This window comes from Struthio camelus, chromosome 3, assembly GCF_040807025.1.
Source record: "Struthio camelus isolate bStrCam1 chromosome 3, bStrCam1.hap1, whole genome shotgun sequence".
Lineage (NCBI taxonomy): Eukaryota > Metazoa > Chordata > Aves > Struthioniformes > Struthionidae > Struthio > Struthio camelus.
In genome coordinates this window covers 11267845-11289578 of record NC_090944.1, presented here as the reverse complement: position 1 = coordinate 11289578, position 21734 = coordinate 11267845, and the positions used below count along the sequence as shown (strand labels likewise).

At 49.8% G+C, this 21734-nt stretch overlaps 3 non-coding genes and 1 pseudogene across 3 annotated transcripts; 3 read left to right on the top strand and 1 right to left on the bottom strand.

The window, feature by feature from the left end:
- Positions 1 to 1001: 1001 nt before the first annotated feature.
- Positions 1002 to 5422, top strand: LOC104143992 (T-cell activation Rho GTPase-activating protein-like; annotated as a pseudogene).
- Positions 5423 to 8199: 2777 nt separating this feature from the next.
- TRNAR-ACG (transfer RNA arginine (anticodon ACG)) lies at positions 8200 to 8272 on the top strand. Its single transcript has one exon. It is a non-coding gene; the product is annotated as a tRNA-Arg (tRNA).
- A 1160-nt stretch (positions 8273 to 9432) lies between these two features.
- TRNAW-CCA (transfer RNA tryptophan (anticodon CCA)) lies at positions 9433 to 9504 on the bottom strand. Its single transcript has one exon. It is a non-coding gene; the product is annotated as a tRNA-Trp (tRNA).
- A 205-nt stretch (positions 9505 to 9709) lies between these two features.
- On the top strand, positions 9710 to 9782 carry TRNAR-ACG (transfer RNA arginine (anticodon ACG)). The gene has a single exon. It is a non-coding gene; the product is annotated as a tRNA-Arg (tRNA).
- Positions 9783 to 21734: the final 11952 nt, after the last annotated feature.

Genomic DNA, 21734 nt, shown 5'->3' with positions numbered 1-21734 from the left:
CTCCGCGCGCCCGGCACCCGGCACCACCGCACGCGCCCTGCTGCCGGCGCTGCCCAGCAGCGCCTTCTCCAAAGGGCCCTGCGCGCCTCCTGCCGAGGAGGCGCCTTGCTCCCGCCCGGGGCTCGCCCCCGCCGTCCCCACGCCCACCGGGGCTCGCCCCACGGCGCACACCCGCTCCCCGCTCCCCCCTGCTCTTCCTCCCTCCAGGTGCGGCTCCACCTTCCGGCTCAAGCACCGGCCGCGTCTCAGCCAGCTCTGGGTGCTGCGCAGCGAGGAGGCGGCCGCGGCCAGGCCGGACGATGAGCAGGAGGTCTTTGGCCTCAAGCGCAGCCGCAGCCTCATCCTCGTCTGGCCCACGGACCTCTGCGTGGTCACTTTTGGGTGAGACGGGGCGACACGTCCCACGGCCGCCCACGAGTCCCTGTCCTGCCCCACGCGGCTCGGCCCCGGCCCCGGCCCTCTGCCCACGCGGGCGAGAGCTGCTTGGGGCCACGCCTGGGCCACGGCGCAGGAGCAGCGCGGGCTGAGGCTGCGTCTCCTTTGCGCTGCAGGTCGCAGGAGGTGAAGCAGCTCTGGCTGGACACCCTGCTCCGGTAAGTCCTGCCGGGCAATTCCACCTGCCGCCACAAGGCTGCGGGTGGGCGAGTGCCCCAGGTGGGGCTGCACGTGGAAATAGCAAACTATCGGTGGGGAAAGGTGCACCCGCTGCCAGGGCAGCTGCTGGGCAGAGCGGCGTGAGTTGCTCAGCCTCGTGGTTGCACGCTAGCACCGAGCCCTGGAGCTGTCAGCACAGCTGCTTGCAGGCAGGGACGGGGACCCCAAGCCGCTGCTGTCTGTCCCCAGGAGGAGGAGGCCCGTGGGCAGCAGCACCCAGGGCGCTCCCAGCCCGCCCTGCTCCCAGCCCACGCTGCTGCAGGCTCTCCGGGGCTGGGGCCCCTCGACAGCGCGGGGCTGCCGAGCAGCAGAGAGCAGCGAGGGCTGGGGGTGACAGAGCTCTTCCCATGCCCTTCCCTGTGCACAAGCCGAGCACAGGAGCCCCGGGAGCCAGAGTCACCCGACTGCCCTCCTTGCGGTTCCTCACCAAGGTCGACGGCTTCTACGGTCCCGTAAGTGTCCTCACGCTCCCCGCTCCACCCCAACAGCAGCCAATGAGTTTCTCGTGGCACCTCTTTGCTCTCTCACCTAGGAGGTGTCACTGACGGCCGCCACCGTGGAGATGCTGATTTTGGCAGAGGTGAGCAGGGGCTCCTTTCCCGGCCCGGGCCGCCTGTGCACGCGAGGTATCTCAGCACCGCGAGGCGGCTCCATGGGACATGCAAAGGGAGGAGATCCCCCATGCTGAGGAGAGCACGGCAGGGCAGGCTGTCCCCCGCAGCCACGTGCAGACCCCTCGCGCCGCGCTGGGGCTGCTCGGGATCAAAGCCTGCCCCTGCGCGCAGGGCTGTGGGCTGCAGGGCCGGTTCAGGGGCACTGGCTGCAGCAGCAGCCTTTGCCACAGCCCCCGTGGCACAGAGGGGCAGTGTCGGTCCCGCACCTCGGCCTCTTCTCTGCCGGCCTTGGGCGACCTTGGCTTTTCCTGGCAGCCTCGCACAGATCCCTGCGTCGCTGGAGCAAGTCCCTCGCGGCCCCAGCTGCTGAGGGGCCACTCTGTAACCTGAACCTGTTTCTCGCAGGCGGACGCCAAGAAATGCCCCCGCTTGGACCCACCCGACATGCAGGAAGGACCTGGCCACCCAGCTGGTGAGTCGGAGAAAGGAAGTCAGTAGCTGCCTTGGGACATGCTGCTTGTTGCCTTCTACCATGCAAAAGCTCTGCGCCCGGGGACAAGCTGGATGAGACCCTGCACACAAAAGGTGCTATCCAGCTCTCTCCACCTGATTTCCTACCCTGAGTTTGGCTTTCCTTTTGCTTGCAGCAGAGGGAGTAAAGGCAAGAAGGCAGGGGATATCCTGGCCCCCTGCTCGGAAAGGAACCCCTGCCAACCGGGACGGCCCAGGTCACCTCGACCCTGGCCCCAGCGTCGCTCTCTTTGGCCGGCCGCTGGCAGCTCTCTGTGGGGAAGATGGGAACCTGGCCCAGCCCGTCCAGGTAAGCAAGCCTGCCCACACAGGCGCACTGCTTCTGGCTTCTCGTGCCAGGCAGCATCCCCAGCTCTCGTGCCTGGGCTCTTAAGAAGGAGGCGATGTGGGTGTTTCCCCTCCACATGCACTGCTGACACACAGGGCCTGAAGGCCAGCTCCCATGCCAGAGGAGGAAATGCCAGGTGACTGCCAGGGTAAGGGGCATGCAGCAGCTACGAGATACTAACTGTAGCAAAGCAGAGCGTGCCTCCAAGTCAACGAGTGTCCATTTCTTCCTGCAGCATCTCCTGGCTATACTGTACGAGAAAGGGCCTGACACTGAGGGCATCTTCAGGAAAGCGGCCAACGAGAGGGCCCGCAGGGAGCTGAAGGAGGTCCTTGACCAGGGTGAGAATGCTCACCTGGACAGCAGACCTGTGCACCTCTTGGCAGTGGTGCTCAAGGTGAATTCCTCTGACTTGGAGCTCTCAGATTAGCCCATGGCTCATCTGCATGGGCCCCTGTCAGGGCCGCAACTCAGCTCGGTGGGACTCCAAGCTGAAACCACACTGAAGCCAAACTCAGTGGTGAGGCCCAGGACTGTTCTGCCCCTGATTCCTCACATGTCCACGTGAAAGTCACTTCCTCCTTTTGGCCTGGCCTCGCGCAGCCCCCTCTGCTCTCAGTGCTCAGGGGCGCCTTTGTGAGCAGGGAGCTCCAACCAAGCAGCCTCTGAGTGAGCCCAAGTCACGCCGATGCTCCCTCTCTGCTCACTGGCACTGTCCAGGGGCTCATTAGAGTCCCTTGGCCTTGCAGGACTTCCTCCGAAACATCCCCGCCAAGCTCCTCTCCGACAACCTCTTTGACGAGCGGATGCTAGCGCTGGAGAAGCCGAGCCAGCAGGACAAGATTGACAAGCTGAGAGAGTAAGTTTTTCAACCAGTGCCTCTTGTGCCTTTTCTGGAGCCTCTTGTGCCAGCATCGTGGGCCTCTGCCAGCCCCACAACTTCTCTGGAGAATGGGAGTGTCCTGTAGAGACCTGTCGTCATTTGTGTCGGCTTGCTGTTGCTCCTGTGGGGGCTGCGTTGGAGGGAAAACGGCCCCGAGAACCACTTCTCTCCCAGTAACACTTCCTCTACGAAAACAGGAGGAAATGTCAGTGGTCAATAAAGGTTGCTGCAGTGACGAAGGACCGCAGCAAGCAGTCCTGCATGACTGCGGCCTTTTGCTTGCGTTCCCACAGGGTAGCTGACAACCTGCCGAGTGCAAACCTCCTCTTGCTCCAGCGCTTGCTCGCTGTGCTCCACCACATCAGCGAAAAGGCAGAGACCAGCAAAAGGGATGCCAGCAACCTTGCCATCGGCGTGGGGCCAAACCTGCTGAGCCTTGACATGGGCAACGTGCTCCCACTGGCAGCGCAGAAGGAGAGGAATGACAAGGTCTGTTGAATTCCCCCCAAGAGCTACTGCCTTGGGGGCAGCTCTGGGCCACCCCCACACATCCCCCCGCCCTTGCAAAAGCTCAGTGAAGCAGCACCTCTGAACAGCGAGACCGCCCCTCGGCAGGACGATCTGCAATGCGACAGGCAAATCTCAGAAACCAGTGGTTGTCTGTGTGCAGGTGACGGCACTGGTGGAGTTCTTGACAGACAACTGCAGAGCAATATTTGGGGAGGACGTCGCCTTGCCTTTCAGTCACTCGGCCGAGGAGTCACTGGAGCACACAGACAGCTCCACAGGTATGAGGCTGGACGGATGGCTGTCCCAGGCCAGGGCTGCTGGTTTTCCCTCTTTAATTGGCTGTCGGAAGTCATCTGTGGGAATGCAGAGAGGTGCAGAGGGTTGAGTACGGTATTGCAGGGCTTTTCTGCTGGAGCGCTTTCAGAAGGACAGCACTCCCACAACAGCATTCGTTCCCAATGGAAAATGTCTGTACACCTCTGCTCTTCACCTAGTTGCTAAGTATGGCCTGGAAGTGCCCCCTGCCAGGACATTGCCCTTGGGGCTACTTGTGCTTCCTTAGCTTCTCCTCTAGCACAGAGGCACTAAGATGGCATCAGCCTGGGCGGTGTGGTCACGCAGAGACGGTCCGCTTGTCTCTTTGGAGAGCCCCTAACAAACACCTACTGGGCTCTTTCTCTCTCCGCACAGGACAGCCAGGGGCTCCGCAGCACAACGGTTCTGCCTGCAACAGCGCAGAGCCGGCAGCTGAAGGCAGCCCCCCAGCCTCGGAGCTGCAGCAACCCAACGGGAGGGGCAGCAGTCTCCGCAGACCATATCCAACATGTGCCTCTGCCCCTTCCCCGAGGAACATCACAAGCGGCATCAGCAGCGTGGACAGGTGGTTCTCGGAGCCGCACCTGTCCTTCCACAACTGCTCTGAGGGCAGGAGAAGGGAGCTGGAGCTGAGCCCAAGGGAGGGCAATTTCCCAGTTCAGCAGCAACAGCTAAGGGTGGAGGAGGAGGCACTTGACACAACGCCTTTGCAATGCTGCCTTTGCAATCATCACATGGCCCTCTACACACAAACCATCCTCCAGCTGCTCCCTGCAGACCTGCTGCTCTGGCCTGATGCCTCCATCTTCACCAGCACCACACTACTTTCAGCCTCGACTCCCTCCAAACACCTTTTAAAACGGGGCCCCAAGCTTCTTCCACCAAGGGCCACCACCTGAGGGCAGCAGGACACCTAGCAGAGCCACCTAAAAGCACTCCAGGTCATGCTCGTTGGCCAAGTGCAGGAAAATGTGTGCAAAACGCCAGGGCTGGGGGCTTGGCAAAAGCAGGTGTTTCCAGAGAGACAGCTCTGCAAAGGAAAGACGAGCTCTTCTCCTCCACAAGCGTCCAGGAAAAACAGGCCAGACACTAACAAGCCATCGCCTGTGGCCTCTCAGCAAAGGCCCTGTTCCAGGTCAGCTGAGGAAGTGTTTAGAGAGGAGGGTGGACCAGAGGAATCCTGCAAGACCAGCCCCTTATCAAGAGCCTCCCAAAAGCTGCCTGACCACAAGAGGTCCCTCCTACAGCCTCACTGTGCCAACCGTGACATCCACAGTGACCAAGCAGGACACTCTGACGCCTTGCCCGTGCACCAGCCACACACCGCACACAGCCAAGGAGGCTCCAGGGCATGTGCTCAGGGACACAGTTTCTGCACTGAAGGATTCGCAGGTGGAAACTGCAAGCCACAAGGTTCCTGCTGGAATAAGCTCCCCTATGAGTTTTCCTGTGAGCCCAAGAGCTTATCAAGTGAGAACTATGTCTGAATCCTGTCAAAATGGTGAACATGTGTATTTGGCTCCATTGTGCCGCAAGTCTGCTTTCAAGGTAGACAATATCCAGTAGACAAAAGACTCCTATGTTTAAATAGCCTCCTCTCCTCTGGACACTCTACAAAGTAAAAATTTTTAAAACAATATCTTTTTTATCTTTTGAAAGATTTTACTTTGAAATTGGCAAAGAATAAGCTAGCTCTGCATGAACATTTTTTTCTTATGAGGCTCTGCTGAAGTTGTCAGCTTGACATGTCATGTTATTCTACCAGAAGAGGTGGTGTGGATAGATCTGTGTACTATTCTGTAAAAATAGAAGTGAATATGCTGTCTGTATCCTACTGTGTGGGAAAACTTGGCAGTGGCTGATTAACACTATTAGGTTTGTTTTCAAAAAAACACAGTTTCCAAGCTGGCAGCTGCAAAACCTGTCCCGCCTTCCTTATGCTCCTGTCCAGCATTTACCAGAATTAAATATTATCATTCTCGACTCAAAATGGCAATGACCAAGTCAAGATACGACATTCTTTGGCACCTGATGGATGAGATGACGGAAAACTGTGCTAGAATCTATGAGCAGAGATACCAGCCTGAATATGGACCTCAGAACCAAAACATCGTGCAGCAATAAATGCTTTTAAAAAATGTAATGCTTGCTTTCTCATCTCTGGAACCAACCTTCATGCCCATTTACACTACACATAGGCATAGAGGATAAGGAATGTCAATAGTGATTATGGTAATAAGATGTGCAAGATGCAAGGGATTAATCCCGTTATCTTTGGCCCTTAATCTTGGTAAAGCTCTGTAGTGAGAACAACTGTGGTAGATCTGTTGAGGAGTCAGTGACTGGCAGAGTATGTGGTAGAAGGCCCAGCGTGTGAAACTGCACACTGACTGAATTCCCATCAGGGCCAGACATTCATATTCCCTTTCGTCAACAATGTCTAGCTGCCTCCCTCACAGTAGTTTCTCAAGGTTAGCACAGCTGAGATAAGGAAATAGTTCTGGTATATTTAAGGAACCCTTAGAATACAACAAGTTGATTGCCGTGCGTCCAACCTTTGTGCCCGACCCATGTCTCCAGCAGCCTCCCATCAGTGACCCCTCCAGGTGGCTCCTGGAGCTCCCCATGCAGCTTGTAGTGTAAGGAAGTCCTTTATTAAATCTATCCTGTTTAACCCATCACGAACTTTCAGTGTCTTTATATGGACATATCTGACCCTCTCCTGCCCAACTTGCAGTCACAGGCTCTTAGCAAAACTTCACTCCTTTAGAGAAAGTGCTGTTGGCTGTTTAAGAAGGGCTGCTAACTACTGAGCCGTTAACTCAACAAAGGAAATCAAGTTGCATGTGTCAATTTTCATTTAAAAACCTATTATAACTGATAAGTGCTTAGCCCTTAAGAGTAGCACAAAAGACTACTGTGCTGTGATGGGCTTTGTACATATATTACCGTGTAACAAGTAATGTGCTGGTGACCCCCATGGACAGCACATCCCCACCACCTAGGGCACCGTTTGTGTCTGAGTGCTTCATCCCTCTGCACCAACCTGGTCGTGCAAGGGCAGCGTGTCTAACTCCAGACCAGAAGGCTGCTTCGTCAACTCACTTAAGTGTCAGGCTTAGTTAAACATCTAGCATCAGTGGTATTGCCTCTGCTTTTCCATGGGGCTAGTCTGTGTTAGGTGCAGAACTTTGCAAGGCATTGCCAAACTGTAGCAAGCCCAATGCAAAACCAAAAGGATGGTCAGGGGCCTGGAGCACATCATATATGAAGACAGCCTGCGGTGGCAGGCTATGGAAAGCAGCTTTGCCGAAAAGGGTCGGGGGGGGGGGGGAGGGGGTGGTGTCCTGGAGGACACGTTAAGCATGACTCAGCAGTGTACTCTTGTGGCAAAAAAGGTCAACAGCATCCTGGGCTGCATTAAGAAGGGTGCTGCTAGCAGATCGAGGGAGGTGGTCCCCTCTGCTCAGCCCTGGAGAGACCCATCTGGAGTGCTAGGTCCAGCTCTGGGCTCCCCAGTACAAGGAAATCACAGACCTAATGGAGCGAGTCCAGCAAAGGGCCACACTGATGATGAAGAGACTGGAGCATCTCTCATATGAGGAGAGACTGAGAGAGCTGGGACTCTTCAGCCTGAAGAAGAGAAGGTGCAGGGTAGATCCTGTCAATGTGTATAGATATCTGATGGGAGGGTATAAGGAAGACAGAGACTCTTCTCAGTGGTACCCAGTGACAGGACAAGAGGCAACAGGCACAAACTGAAACACAATCAATTCTATTTAAACATAAGGAAAAAAATATTTTATTGTAAGGGTGATTGAACGTTGGGACAGGTTGCCCAGAGAAGTTTTGGAGTCTCCATCTTGGACCTGTCTGCTATAGTTGAGTCTATTCTGAGGAGGGGGAGGGTTGAACTAGATGATCTCCAACCTCAGTGATTCTATGTTCAGGCTTCTATCTACAGCTATGTAATGAGTGGCTATGGAGTAGCTGGAATAAAACTCTTCAGATGTGCACAACAAAAGAGATAAGGGGAAAAAATAGAAATTCTATGTAAGAAAATTACAAATAAATATGAGAAAATTTCACCATGAAAGTGACCTAGAGTGGGGGCTGAGAGAGATGCGGATTCTCCATCCTTGGAAAAATTCAAAACTCAATTGAATCAGCCCTTGAACAATCTGCTCCTTATTCAGTGTTGAAAATGATTGTACTTTGAGCTGGAGGTTGGACCAGCGATCTCTTACAATCTTATTTTTTTAGTGCATTGACCAACTCAGATTCTGATCCTAACATCCCCCTGATGTCAGCACCACCCCACCACAGCATGCCACATGTAGCCCACCAGAATAGCAGGTTGGCCAGGGCCAGTGGCGCAATGGACAACGCGCCTGACTACGGATCAGGAGACTGCAGGTTCGACTCCTGCCTGGCTCGATCTTTTCCTGCACACAGCCTGGCTGCAGTGGGGGTGACAGTGATAGTGTCCTGGTTTCTCCTTGGTGGCCACCATCTCCTGATGTTTCTCCCAGCCCTCTGGCAGAGAGTCGTGGCATCTAGCAGCAGAGTTTGGGGGAATGGGGTCTTACCCGCAGTAGAGGACAGTTCAGTCAGAGACAACTGCATTTGAGACCATTACATCTGATCTCACTGTGGACACACAGAAGGGTTGCTGCTTTGGCAAGCTGTGTGCCTCATGGGTAAATGGTGCTAGGAAGGGTGAGGCACTAATGGAGGAGGGCAAGAGGGAAAAAGTGTTGGAAGGAGTAAGGAAAGAAAGAAGGCTGCAGCCAGGAGCTGCAAAGAGGATTCTGACAGATAATATGGTCTTTAGCGTGTAGAGGGGTTATAGGGGACCCTGAAAGCCAACAGGAGGGGTATAAGGATTGGTGCAGAAGTAGTGTTCCAAACATCGCAAATCCTGGTGCCTGTCGGAACAACCATCCCTGGCCTCTCAGTAGTCCTGATCCAGCTGTATCCCCCGAGGACAGATGTAGCCATCCAGGTCTAGGATATGGGAGTATGTGGTGCCTCTCCTCAACACCAGGTAAGGGAAAGGGCTGATGGTGGCCTCCGCTGCAAGAGGTGCCTCTGCTCGAGCTGCTGCTGCAGATGCAGGGTAAAGTGAGTAGATTGTACCATAAGACAGGACAAACAGGAGGGCAGCAGGATCTTTGCAAGGATCCTGCAGGACCAGAGCACAAGCATAGGGCAGAGAAGGAGTCAGGGTGTGAGGCTATGTTGGGGCAGGGGGGAGGCAAGAGACTCCTCAAGCAGGAAGCTTGAGACATGTCCCAGGAGGCAGAAGTCTCTTCCTGAACCCACAGAGGGGACTTATAGGGAAGGGATTGAGCCTAGGTGCAGGTGAGTAAGATGACGTTCCACCAGGGAAGCCCCTGGGCCAGCTTAGCCTGCCACATGTGGCAGACCTTGTGCCTCAAGATGAGGCATGGGTGGCAGTGCTGGGGGCATACCACAGGAGCTCAATGGCTCCCAGACTGCTCCCAGTCTGCACCATACTGGTCCTGCACCTAGCACAGGGCAGCTCAAAGGAAAAGCACAGGCAATACAATGGGCACCCAGTGCTGTCCCAAGCCTGACCCCGATGTGATTCGAACACACAGCCTTCTGATCTGGAGTCAGACGCGCTGCCCTTGCGCCACGAGGTCGGAGTGGAGGGGTGCAGCACCCAGGCACAGACCATGGTGTGGGTAGTGGGGCTGTGCTTTCCACAGAGACCACCCCAGGGGTGTCCAGAAGCCCCCACAGCAGGGCTGCAGTGGGATGCTGGAGGAAGCCTGCTGGGGTGCAGCACTGGCATGGGGAAGGGGCATGGCTGGGGCTCAGTCAGGGTACAAGCCTCTGCAGGGGCCAGGGCCAGTGGCGCAATGGACAACGCGCCTGACTACGGATCAGGAGACTGCAGGTTCGACTCCTGCCTGGCTCGCCCTGTTCCTGCACACAGCCTGGATGTGGTGGAGGCTGATGGGGATCAGGCTGTCCTGGTGTCCTTTTGGAGGTGATGGGGCTCCAGCACTGTGGCTCTGCACCTGCTCTGGCTTACTACCTCTCTTTGTATTGGTTCTGGCAACAACAAGCCCTTTATCTGTCAGAAAAGCCCTAGTTTAGGGCTTTAAACTAGGCAAGATGGGGGAAGGGGAGTGGTATAGTGGCAGGGGAGTCAGTAAAACACCGCTCAAGTCAGGATGCCTCCAGCGGGTGCATACAACCAGGGGAGACAGCATGGGACATGGCTATGGAGGATCCTCTTGCACCTCTTCTGGGAAGCCTGCGTGCTTGACTGGCTCTCTGAAATGCCTGTATACCAATGCATGCAGCATGGGGAATAAGCAGGAAGAGTTAGAGATCTGTGTGCAGTCGCAGGGCCATGATCTCATTGCGGTTGCAGAGACATGGTGGGATAGTTCACATGACTGGGATGCGGTCATGGATGGCTATGTGCTTTTTAGGAAAGACAGGCCAGGAAGGCGAGGTGGTGGAGTTGCTCTTTATGTGAGGGAGCAACTAGAATGTATGGAGCTCTGCCTCGGGGTGGATGAAGAGCAAGTTGAGAGCCTATGGGTAAGGATTAAAGGGCAGGGTAACATGGGTGACACTGTTGTGGGGGTCTACTACAGGCCACCTGATCAGGAGGAAGCCATAGATGAGGCCTTCTACAGACAGCTGGAAGTAGCCTCACGATCACAGGCCCTGGTTCTCATGGGAGACTTCAACCACCCTGATATCTGTTGGGAAGACAGCACAGCTAGGCACAAACAGTCAAAGAGGTTCCTGCAAAGCATTGATGATAATTTCTTGACTCAGGTGGTGGAGACACCAACGAGGAGAGGTGCAATGCTAGACCTTGTACTAACGAACAAAGAAGGTCTAGTTGGAGATGTGAAGGTTGGAGGCAGCCTTGGCTGCAGTGAGCATGAGATGGTGGAGTTCAGGATCCTACGAGGAGGGAGCAGGGCAATGAGTAGGATTGCAATGCTGGACTTCAGGAGAGCTGACTTTGGCCTCTTCAGGGACCTACTTAGGGGAATCTCCTGGGGTAGGGCCCTAGAAGGAAGAGGGGTCCAAGAAAGCTGGTTAATATTCAAGCGTCACTTCCTCCAGGCTCAGGATCAGTGCATCCCTCTGAGGAAGAAGTCGAGCAAAGCGGGCAGGAGACCTGCATGGATGAGCAAGGAACTCCTGGCCAAACTCCAACAGAAGAAGGAAGTGTACAGAATGTGGAAAAGGGGACAGGCCACTTGGGAGGAATACAGGGACGTTGTCAGAGCGTGCAGGGATGCGACAAGAAAGGCTAAGGCCCATTTGGAATTAAATCTGGCAAGGGATGTCAAGGACAACAAGAAGGCCTTCTTCAAATACATCAATAGCAAAAGGAAGACTAGGGAAAACGTGGGCCTGCTGCTGAATGGGGCAGGTGCCCTGGTGACAAAAGATACAGAGAAGGCAGAGTTATTGAATGCTGCCTTTGTTTCAGTCTTCACTGCTAAGGCCAGTCCTGAGGAATTCCAGACCTTGGAGACAAGAGAGGAAGGCTGGAGAAAGGAAGACTCTCCCTTGGTGGAGGAGGATCAGGTTAGAGATCTTTTGTCCAAACTTGACATCCACAAATCCATGGGCCCCGATGGGATGCACCCACGAGTGCTGAGGGAGCTGGCGGATGTTATCGCAGGGCCCCTCTCCATCATCTTGGAAAGGTCCTGGAGATCAGGAGAGGTGCCTGAGGACTGGAAGAAAGCCAATGTCACGCCAGTCTTCCAAAAGGGCAAGAAGGAGGAGCCAGGAAACTACAGGCCTGTCAGCCTCCCCTCCATCCCTGGAAAGGTGATGGAACAGCTCCTCCTGAAGGTCATCACTAAGCATCTGGAGGACAAGAAGGTGATCAGGAGTAGTCAGCATGGATTCACCAAAGGGAAATCATGCTTGACCAATCTGCTAGCCTTCTATGACGGAATGAGTGGCTGGGTAGATGAGGGCAGAGCAGTGGATGTTGTCTACCTGGACTTCAGCAAGGCTTTTGACACTGTCTCCCATCACATCCTCCTAGGTAAGCTCAGGAAGTGTGGGCTAGATGAGTGGACGGTGAGGTGGCTTGAGAACTGGCTGGATGGCCGAGCGCAGAGGGTTGTGGTGAATGGCGCAGAGTCAAGTTGGAGGCCTGTGGCTAGTGGTGTCCCCCAGGGGTCAGTCCTGGGTCCAGTCTTGTTCAATATATTCATCAATGACCTGGAGGAAGGGACAGAGTGCACCCTCAGCAAGTTTGCTGATGATACTAAACTGGGGGGAGAGGCTAACACACCAGAAGACTGTGCTGCCATTCAGAGGGACCTGGACAGGCTGGAGAGGTGGGCGGAGAGGAACCTCCTGAAGTTCAACCAAGGCAAGTGCAAGGTCCTGCACCTAGGCAGGAATAACCCCACGCAGCAGTACAGGCTGGGGGTTGACCTGTTGGAAAGTAGCTCTGCAGAGAAGGACCTGGGAGTGCTGGTGGACAACAAGTTAAACATGAGCCAGCAGTGTGCCCTTGTGGCCAAGAAGGCCAATGGTCTCCTGGGGTGCATTAGGCAGAGTGTTGCCAGCAGGACGAGGGAGGTGATGCTGCCCCTCTCCTCAGCCCTGGTGAGGCCTCACCTGGAGTACTGTGTCCAGTTCTGGGCTCCCCAGGACAAGAGAGGCATGGCACTCCTGGAGAGAGTCCAGCGGAGGGCTACCAAGATGATTAGAGGGCTGGAGCATCTCTCCTCTGAAGAAAGATTGCAAGAGCTGGGCCTGTTCAGCCTGGAGAAGAGAAGATTGAGAGGGGATCTCATCAACGTGTACAAGTATCTGAAGGGGGAGTGTCAAGAGGATGAGGCCAGCCTCTTCTCCGTGGTGCCCAGCAACAGGACAAGAGGCAATGGGCAGAAACTGAACCACAGGAAGTTCCATCTGAACCTGAGAAAAAACTTCTTGACTGTGAGGGTGACAGAGCATTGGAACAGGTTGCCCAGAGAGGTAGTGGAGTCTCCTTCGCTGGAGATATTCAAAACCCGTCTGGATGTGATCCTGGGCAATATGCTCTAGGTGACCCTGCTGGAGCAGGGAGGTTGGACTAGATGATCTCCAGAGGTCCCTTCCAACCTAAACGATTCTGTGTGATTCTGTGTGAAATCCATCAACTGTTTTCTCAAAAACAGCTATTGCCACATCTCTTTCATGAATGTTTGATTTCATCTGAACCTCTTTTAGGATATTGCAGAGCCAGGGTAACAGAGCCTCCACCTTTCTGATTCCCATTCCATCACTCTTTCAGAGTGTCATTTTTTCCACTTAGTCTATCTCTGATTTTTCTCCATCTCTATTTCATTCATCGTGGTTTCCTACTGTTCTCCTTTCCACCTAACGTCACAGATTCTGACATCTTTTCACACAGTTCTTGCTTGCCCCAGAGATCATGTTAAAGACCTTAAAATTAGAACTCTGACACCGTTACCTAGTAGGTCTCTTTCCTTCTTAAGAAAATAAACCATTTAATATAAATATACGACACTTGCAGTGCAGAATTTATTGTTGTTATTATCCTTGCTGAATGAAGGTTAAAAAATGAGAAAACTTGAATAAGTGTGAATAGAAAATATAGTGCACAAATAAGGAATATTATAAGTGATAGTTTAATAGATGTAAATATTTTCTGCAGTGGATATAGTTATCCAGTTATGCTTAAGGTATCTGGCCTGAATTGCATAACCAATGCACTCCTTGCCCACTATCTATATATACTATGTATAAGTACAGGACATACACAATACTCATTTGGAGGGAAGCACCATTGCTGAGTTTTATTAGGTTTATGTTTGTAAATAATTATTTGGGAGCAATTTACAGTGCTCTTACCTAGCCTTATAGTAGGGTATGTTTCTGTATGGAAATATTCTTCTCATGTGAAAAAATATATCACAGCAAAGGAGACTGAAATCCTTCATTTTGGAGACTTTCATAAAATCCTTCACGCTTTAAAAGATGGTTTATATTTTTTAATTAAGTGACTAGCTTCATGTGGTTATTTTTCCTTGACTGGACACGGTAGGCTCAGTTAGCATGGCATAAAGTGCTGAGGGAAGGTTGTCTGAGATGGAATTCTGCTTTAGACCCTAAATGTAAGTGTCTACAAAGAAGATGCCTGCCTGTGCACTGAGTAACTGAGCTCCTATTATAACTATCCTACCTGAAATATTTATCCTGAATGTGGGCAACTGACTCCAGTTCCTAAATGCTGGACTGAAATCCATCCCTTTTCTCCAGACACATTTACATATTTACTCTGTTAATTAGCAATTCTGAAGATGTAGAAAAGAGCGAAGCACCTCTCTTTCCTTCCATTTGAGCATCCACTGCCCCACAAGAATGACTTTCCAGCCTCTTTCTCTGCCAACATTTCTCACTTTAGGCCTTCCGCAAGAGGGAGCTGTGAACCAGCTCATGAGCTCCAGATGTTGCAAAGCCAGGCAGGAGACACCTTTAGCTCTATGACAGACCCATCCCTGGGCCAGGCTGGAAATAAAGCTTACTTCCTTCCTGGAAGGGGCAGTGTCATCATGGGGCGGTTGACAGCTCTTCCGCTGCAGAGGAGAAGGTGACCTGGCAGCCCAGGAATGGGTCTGATCCATGGTGCTGGGCATTCAGCTTATTCAGCTCCAGGGCAGGACTGGCTGAACTTACAACCCTCCTGGGAGGTGTTTGCTCCACATCTTGCTGTGGCAAAGATGTCGCACTGCTCCCCAGAACAAGCAGTTTATCCCTGTGTTTTATAGTGTTCACCCCATGTGCATTGTTTTTGTGCATTTTAATAATGTTTCTTCCCGTCTAACTCACAGTGGACGTACAGAAGCCATTTCTCTCCTCTTCTTAGCTACCTTTTATGTACTTGAAAAGTCTTGCCATATCTCCCCTCAATCTTCACAACAGAAAAACAATTCTGTCTTTCTGCACAAGCCATATTCTTTTTGGCTATTCAATCCCACTGTTTTCGCTGGACTTTCTTCCGTCAGTTTCTCCCACAGTTTTGAAAGTACAGTCTCAGATCTGGTCACACACAGCTTCTCCTGCTGAATACCTGTACTCTGTACTAAGTATCTTGCCAAGACCACCCCTCTTCATCTATACCAGTCTGGTACTTGCCCTATTTCCTGCCACTTGACTTTATGGGAGAGACTCAGCTGTCTAAACACAGACATTCAGTGTTATTTTATGAGATATCCTGCCTGGCCTCTATGTGCTCCTCCAGAAGGGTGTGAGTATCCCATAGACCTGTGTCCCATGCAGATATCTTGGATGCCCTAGGACATCTAAAAAGACAGTATGTTTAGGCAGCTGAATCCTGCATGACGGTGAGAGCCAGCTCAAAGATTTAAAATAGGTGTCTCCATAACAAGGATATATCTGTGTATCAATTAATGGAATAGTAGGATCATGGAGTGTCTTGAAAAGAGCGTTACGTAAAAAAAATAACATAACTATGTAGTTTAAGATTGTTTCACAACATGTACTTGAAGCAAGGTCATGTAGCTATCTTATATTCTTTCTGGACCTGGCCTTGGCAACTTCATTATTGTTTTCAAGCAGAGTGTGTCCCCATCTGTATGATATCACAGTTTGATAAATACTGACAGTTTCAAATTTCTCAGTGAAACATGCCATTTCCTTCCCAACATCCCTTTCCAAACCTTCATAATGTTATAAATAAGGTGAAGTTTTCACCTGGTTCAGGGGAGCATTGCACCCCAATTGCAATCAAATTCTGCTGGATTACATTACCATAATGCACATCTGGATCAGTGCTTGGGGAAAGCAGCCAATCCCCATTAATTTTCAGGTCTCGTATTACTCTAGAACCATCCTAGGGCGGTTGACTGAAATTGCAAAATGAAAGAGAAGTCCTCCCATCTCACGTAGGCTCCTCTTCCTCATGTTCTCAGAGGGTTGTGAGTCTCCAAGGGAGGATTCGTAGACTTCTGTGTATTAGCACCTTCCCTTTCCTGAGAGGAGGAGAACAGACATTTCATTCAATGATAGAAGGCTCTCCCTCGTTGCTGTCTGCTGCTCAGATAGATCTAGTTCTTCTGCAGCACATCCTTACTGCAGGAAATGTAGCATAACGACTTCATATGGTAAACCCTTCCCAGGAGAACGCATGCCAGAACCTCTCCTAAAGGTGTAGTACAGGATTCCTTGGCTGTTTTCTGTCCCTGGTGGAAGGAAAATAGGTGCTGAAATGATTTGTTTGTACCCCACACTTTGCCTCAGGAAATTCACTTCTGCAGCAGAACAACATTGCTTTTGTGCATAGTGATGTCTTCCTTCATGGTGATTTCAAGGTGATAGCTGGCTGGTGGAGACCTCTGAGGCTACCAGGCCCAAGGCTGGGGAGGTGGCTTTGACATTTTAGGGCTCTCCTACCACAAGACCCTCTACAATCTGAGGACAAATCAGTCTGTTTGAGCACTTAGTTTCCACCCCTTGAACTGATGTTTCCTCCATGGTTCTTCCCCAGAAATTGCAGTATGGATGCAAGCAGCTCCTGAGAATACCTAGAAGTACCCAGTGCTTTCCATGCTCCCTTCAGAAGAGATGACCCAGCATACAAGCTGATAGGGTTATATCCATACAGTACCTGTTTCAAGCTACAGCTTTTGTTAATTTAGGTAACGTAAGTGGGGGAGGTGACTAAGGACACTAGTGTATGGGAAGCCTCTATTAGCACAGGAGGGAGAATAGCAAGATCTGTTCTACAGCAAAACAATCACTAAAGGGTTTGTCTATATTCCTCAGATTAAGAAAGATAGACAACCGTGTTCCAAAGACTGTCTCCTCAGACACATACCTCAAGACAAGGTTGAATTCTCCCCTAGAAGCCCTTGTGTCTCCACTGACTCTGAGAGAAAACTAGAAGATGATGTTAGTGATTAGATAGCTGGGAAGGGTTTCAACCTACGTCTCTTAGAGATCAACAATACAAATCTCTTGATCTGAACTAGTCCTCTGTATTCTCTTTAGAGTCAGTGGGAGAAGCAAGTGCCTGGTGAGTCTGTCAGAGTATCTTGCTCTAAAAGTGACCCTGGCTACATGGCTGGCTCAGATATAGGCTGTAAACTATATACCTCTCAGGTGGGGTGAGGGGAACCCTGCATGTAATTTGCATGCATCTGAAATGAGATATACTCCAGCAGAAGCCACAAAATAAAAGATCCTGAATCATGAGCAGTTTATCTTAATAAGGCTAATAACTAAAAAAGCAATTAAAATAGCCCTGCTAAAAATTCTGTAGCTGTTTGTAGTTTCACACCTTGCATGGAAACTCATCAAAGAATTTCCATCAGTACTGTCTGCTGATAAACTGGATGAACTGGAAACAGTCTTTACCCTTGACTGTTGCAGCATTGAGCATGAAAAGCTATTGAACGTACAGAGGTTAAGTGACTTTCTTCAGTCCCAGTCACAGGTTAGCTGCAGAACTCATTATTAGGCAGGGGGCATATCCTCCCACACATTTGTAAATATTTCTTCTGTGATCCATATAAAACATCTCTCTTACCTGGAGCAGCCTAGGAGAGGAGGAGGAGAACAAAGAAGAGTAAATGAAGGCTCCTCATGGCTAAAGGCAAGCTGGGAACTCAGCCTTACTGCAGAGGCATCAAGGCAGAATGAGATGGCAACTCGTTGCCAGATGGTTTTAGGGAGTTCCAGTATTGGTAAGGCTTCGGTGACCAAGAAGGACTGGAGGCAGGATTTTTGCTTTAACGTATAACAGTGCAACCCCTGGCCAAAACTGTTTACCAAATGTCTCTGTGCATCACTTCCCCTGAACAATCACAGGGTTGTCTATGAGTCAGGATAAGTGATCAGACCTGTCTGGATAATTACAAAGGCTCCATGGAAGCCACTCTATAAGCAGCCAAGATCTCTGTTGTTAAGTTTTGGTACTCTGGAGAGAAGACCTTTTACCAAGTGAATTTCACCACAAATGCAATGATTTTTTCTGGTCTAGGATAAAATTTCCTATCATAATTTGAAGGAGATTATGATCCTAGGAACTCTAATGGCCTGACAGTGAGGACATTCATGTGTGATGGCTGGAAACGATAAAGATTTTGAATAAAAGGTTCTTGGGAAAGTGCGCTTGGTCCACCAGGTTATCAACACATTTGAATTGCCACTTTTCTCCCTCATTTCCTGTGAAAAAAGGTAAACACTTCCAGTCCATCATTAAACAGAATAGGACCATATTTTGCAATCTTAAAAAGAAGTATCCAGAATTAGGAAGCTGTTTTCTGCTCCAGTCTAACACAGCATACAGTTGGATCCTGTTTGAGAGCTTAAACATTCCCCTTGGCTTCAGGAGGAATTTGAGCCAACTTAAGTTTTGTTGTCTACATCTTTGTTACCTCCATTTCCTGAGAATGCCTGAAAGTGGACATAAACAGTGTTCCTGCCACCTGGCTGCCTGGGAGACTCAATGGCGCCTGCAAATTTGAAATGAAAAGCTAACAAAGAAACCAGACAGTCAGAGAACAATGCACATGGACTGAGGGGGAGGTTTGCATTGTTGATATCAAGGCCACTGGGTCAGAACAACATCAATAAATACCATGTACAGAAACTGCAGCACAAATAAATGGCACCGGTTTCTTCCGCTCCAAAGGAGAAACTATGTTGTTAGCTGCCATTTCTGTATGCCAGCTGGTAGCACAATTCAAACACCGTATGGACAGATTCTTTTGAAAACTAGCTATGTTGTGAATCTCCCTTGTCTTATGCGCTTTGTACAGCTGTGAAAGTGGGGGTCCTGGTCACTAAGTCTGCAGACTTTGATTATCTGTACCTCATGTGTCTGCCTGATCCTATCATATACCCTATGGTGCAACACATGTACCCTAGAAAAAGAAGTAGTGAATAGAAGGTATCCCATTCACAGAGGCAGTAAATTAATAGACACATTTTGTACTGTGAATGAGGTGCTTTGAAGAAACATGTTTGTCAACCCATCACAGAAAAGCCAGAAAAAGGAACAAAGAACTTTGTCAGAGTTATTAGTTTAAGGCAACAGCATTACTTGAAGATAAAGGCAGCAATATTTAGAAGCTATGTAAAACTGAGGGATAGGGAGGAGTGTCTGAAATGCATTTCTAGGTAGATAAACAGTATAAAGGGATTAGAAAAATGGGCAGAGATTATTACAATGTAATGGATCTTGGAAAAGCTCCTATAATTGTACTAGACAGAAGAATGATCAGAAATTGGTAATCTGGCTTCTATTTCCGTTGCAGCCATGCCATATATGTTAGTGTTTGGACACAAAAGGATGTCCCTCTTTTTTCTCTGTGTCTTATACACACACGCAGAAACACAAAAATACAGTCCTGAGACAAACGCAGTTACATACACTTCACTAAGGAGCATTATGCATTGGAAAGAGTAGAGCAAATGTTTCTTTTATCCCCATGCTGACTTCAAAGGCTCAGTAGACTCTTTGGCTTTTGTAGCTTATCAAACAGCGCAACATACTAGTAATTTCTGGTGGCAGACAGCTTTCCTGAGGATGTAGGTAGTGACTTCTGAAGCCAGTGTAAAGAATGCTTGCCTCTAGGCTAAACATGCATAGTCAAAAAAGCTCTCAAAAATATGTATGCATCTATGGCAGGGAACTGAACAGTAGCTCTAGTTCAGCTGGGGATCTCCCGTTATCAGTAAAGACGCAGGAAAGAGCTCAGCTAAGGCACCCAAAGACAAATCCTTCACTGCCGTCTGTTAACAAACTGTCCTTTCACAACTGCATTTTACTCTCTATCACAGCTTCACTAACTTCCTGAAGTGGAGGCAGCAGTGCTGCATGACATTTGTGCCCAAGATATTTTTGGGTTTGCGATGCCCAGAAATATGGCGTCCAGAGCAGGCTCTGTCCAAACTAGGAACAGACATCAATTGTAATGTCTTTAAAAGGGGATGGAAATTTTCTCCTAATTAAAATACTCTAGGTACACAACCTAGAATGAAAGTTTTTGAAGTTAATTTTCTATAGCTATCACTGAGGGCAGAAAAGCAGAGTCTTCTTCCACTGCTGCTCTCTTTTTGACCAGTTCCACACTGGTGGGACTCAGGGAAGCCTCACCTCAGCTCCCAAGCAAGAGAAAGATAAAAAGACCCCTAAGACAAAATGCTGTAAAACCGACAGCTGAACACTGTTACTGCCGTGAAGATTTCACTGTCCAGACTGGCAAGCCTGGTGAGCTGAGATGCCCCAATCAAAAGGTACGAGCACCTGAGCTACAGAACATAACATTCTTGACTGTCATCTGTTCCTTTAAAAACAATGGTGTTGCAGGGTTCCCTGAAAAACAGGGTTCTTGGAATAGGTGTCTCAGTATATATTTAGGAACATAAATTGGGTCACCAACATATGAAAATGTTGTCCTTTTCTGCTTAGCTTTAGGTGATAAGACTCGAAACTGCAGCTTCAGAACGTATACTCAAGAACTGCTCTTAAATTAGAAAGGCCTCGCCTGGGCAGCGGAAACTCAACTCTGTTCTCAAATCATCTCTTCAAGCAATAGTATCTTTTGGGTGGTCATTCAGGCCTGATTGTTATAAGAACTTCTTGTCTGATAAAATATGAGCTGACATTTAAGACTTAATGATTTGGGAGAGCAAACCAGTTCCTAGGATCTGCTAGCTAACTTCCTTATATTTACCTCCCACCAGCTCAGATCCAGTCCAAAGTTGGCTGGGGCTTAGGTTTGTCCACAGAAAGAGCGTCATTCCCTGCTTGCTCCACAGTCTTCTACCAACAGCTCTTTCAGGACAAGAACACAAAAATGGCTGCACTTGCTCAAAGGTTTATTGAGCTAGATAGCTAGTCTCCAACCAGTGACAAGTCACAGTTACCCAGGGAAGAGTTTAGGAACAAGGAAAAAGACAGTAATGCTTCAGTATATTCTCCCACTGTCCAGTGATTTTGAGGAAACCCTTAGCTGGAGGAAGATATTGCAATATAGTAGCTCCATATGGAGACAAAGGAGTCTAGGACTCCTTGGAGACGATACTGGACAAATGCTCGTTTCTAGTTTATGGGCATCCTTCAAGCATTTGACCCTGTTGAAAAGAACAGAATTGAGTACGGAATTTAAACAATGGCTTCAAGCAAAAGGTGTAAGAACCCATAGTCTTGGTTACTTCTAAGATGGTAAGGTCTTACTTTTTTAGTAGCAAAATGGTATTTTTAATAATACAGTAAGTTCCAAGAACATGAAGTCCTGGCAGCTATAGCACAAAACAAGTCAGTTAATTCCAAAGTGCTGTAACGTGTTGTTCTCTGGAGAAGACACTAACACTGAAGAATTGAAGCGTGGGAGAACGGTGGGACATGCTGACTTAGCCCTGGAAAGACCTTCTGGCAATTTTCACATATATTTGCTTAAATGCATCAAAAAGCCAAATGAACTTTCTCTACAGAATTTCAGATTGATGCATTCTCATTGACACATATGTTTTCCATTAGATGCATGACACATTCAAAATGAAATCACATGAGAAGAATTAATCTACATAATTTTCCTTAATAATCTGTTACTTTTCCTCTGAGGCACGAGTTCTTCATAATGATATCTTTTGTATTCTGCTGATGGTCAAATGCTTGCTCTCATTGACATGAGAGTGGGGATGGAAAATGACCTATGATCTGTGCTGGCTTTATTTGAATGCGTTCACTAACCACCTGGATATTTTCCAGGGTGTATGAAAATAAAATGAGCAAGTTCAGAGTCTGGGAGACATAGTTATCTAGCCACTGCCAAGACCTGCACTTTCAGCTGCAGACTGAAGCTCAGAATCCAGGGCAGATTTGACTTGC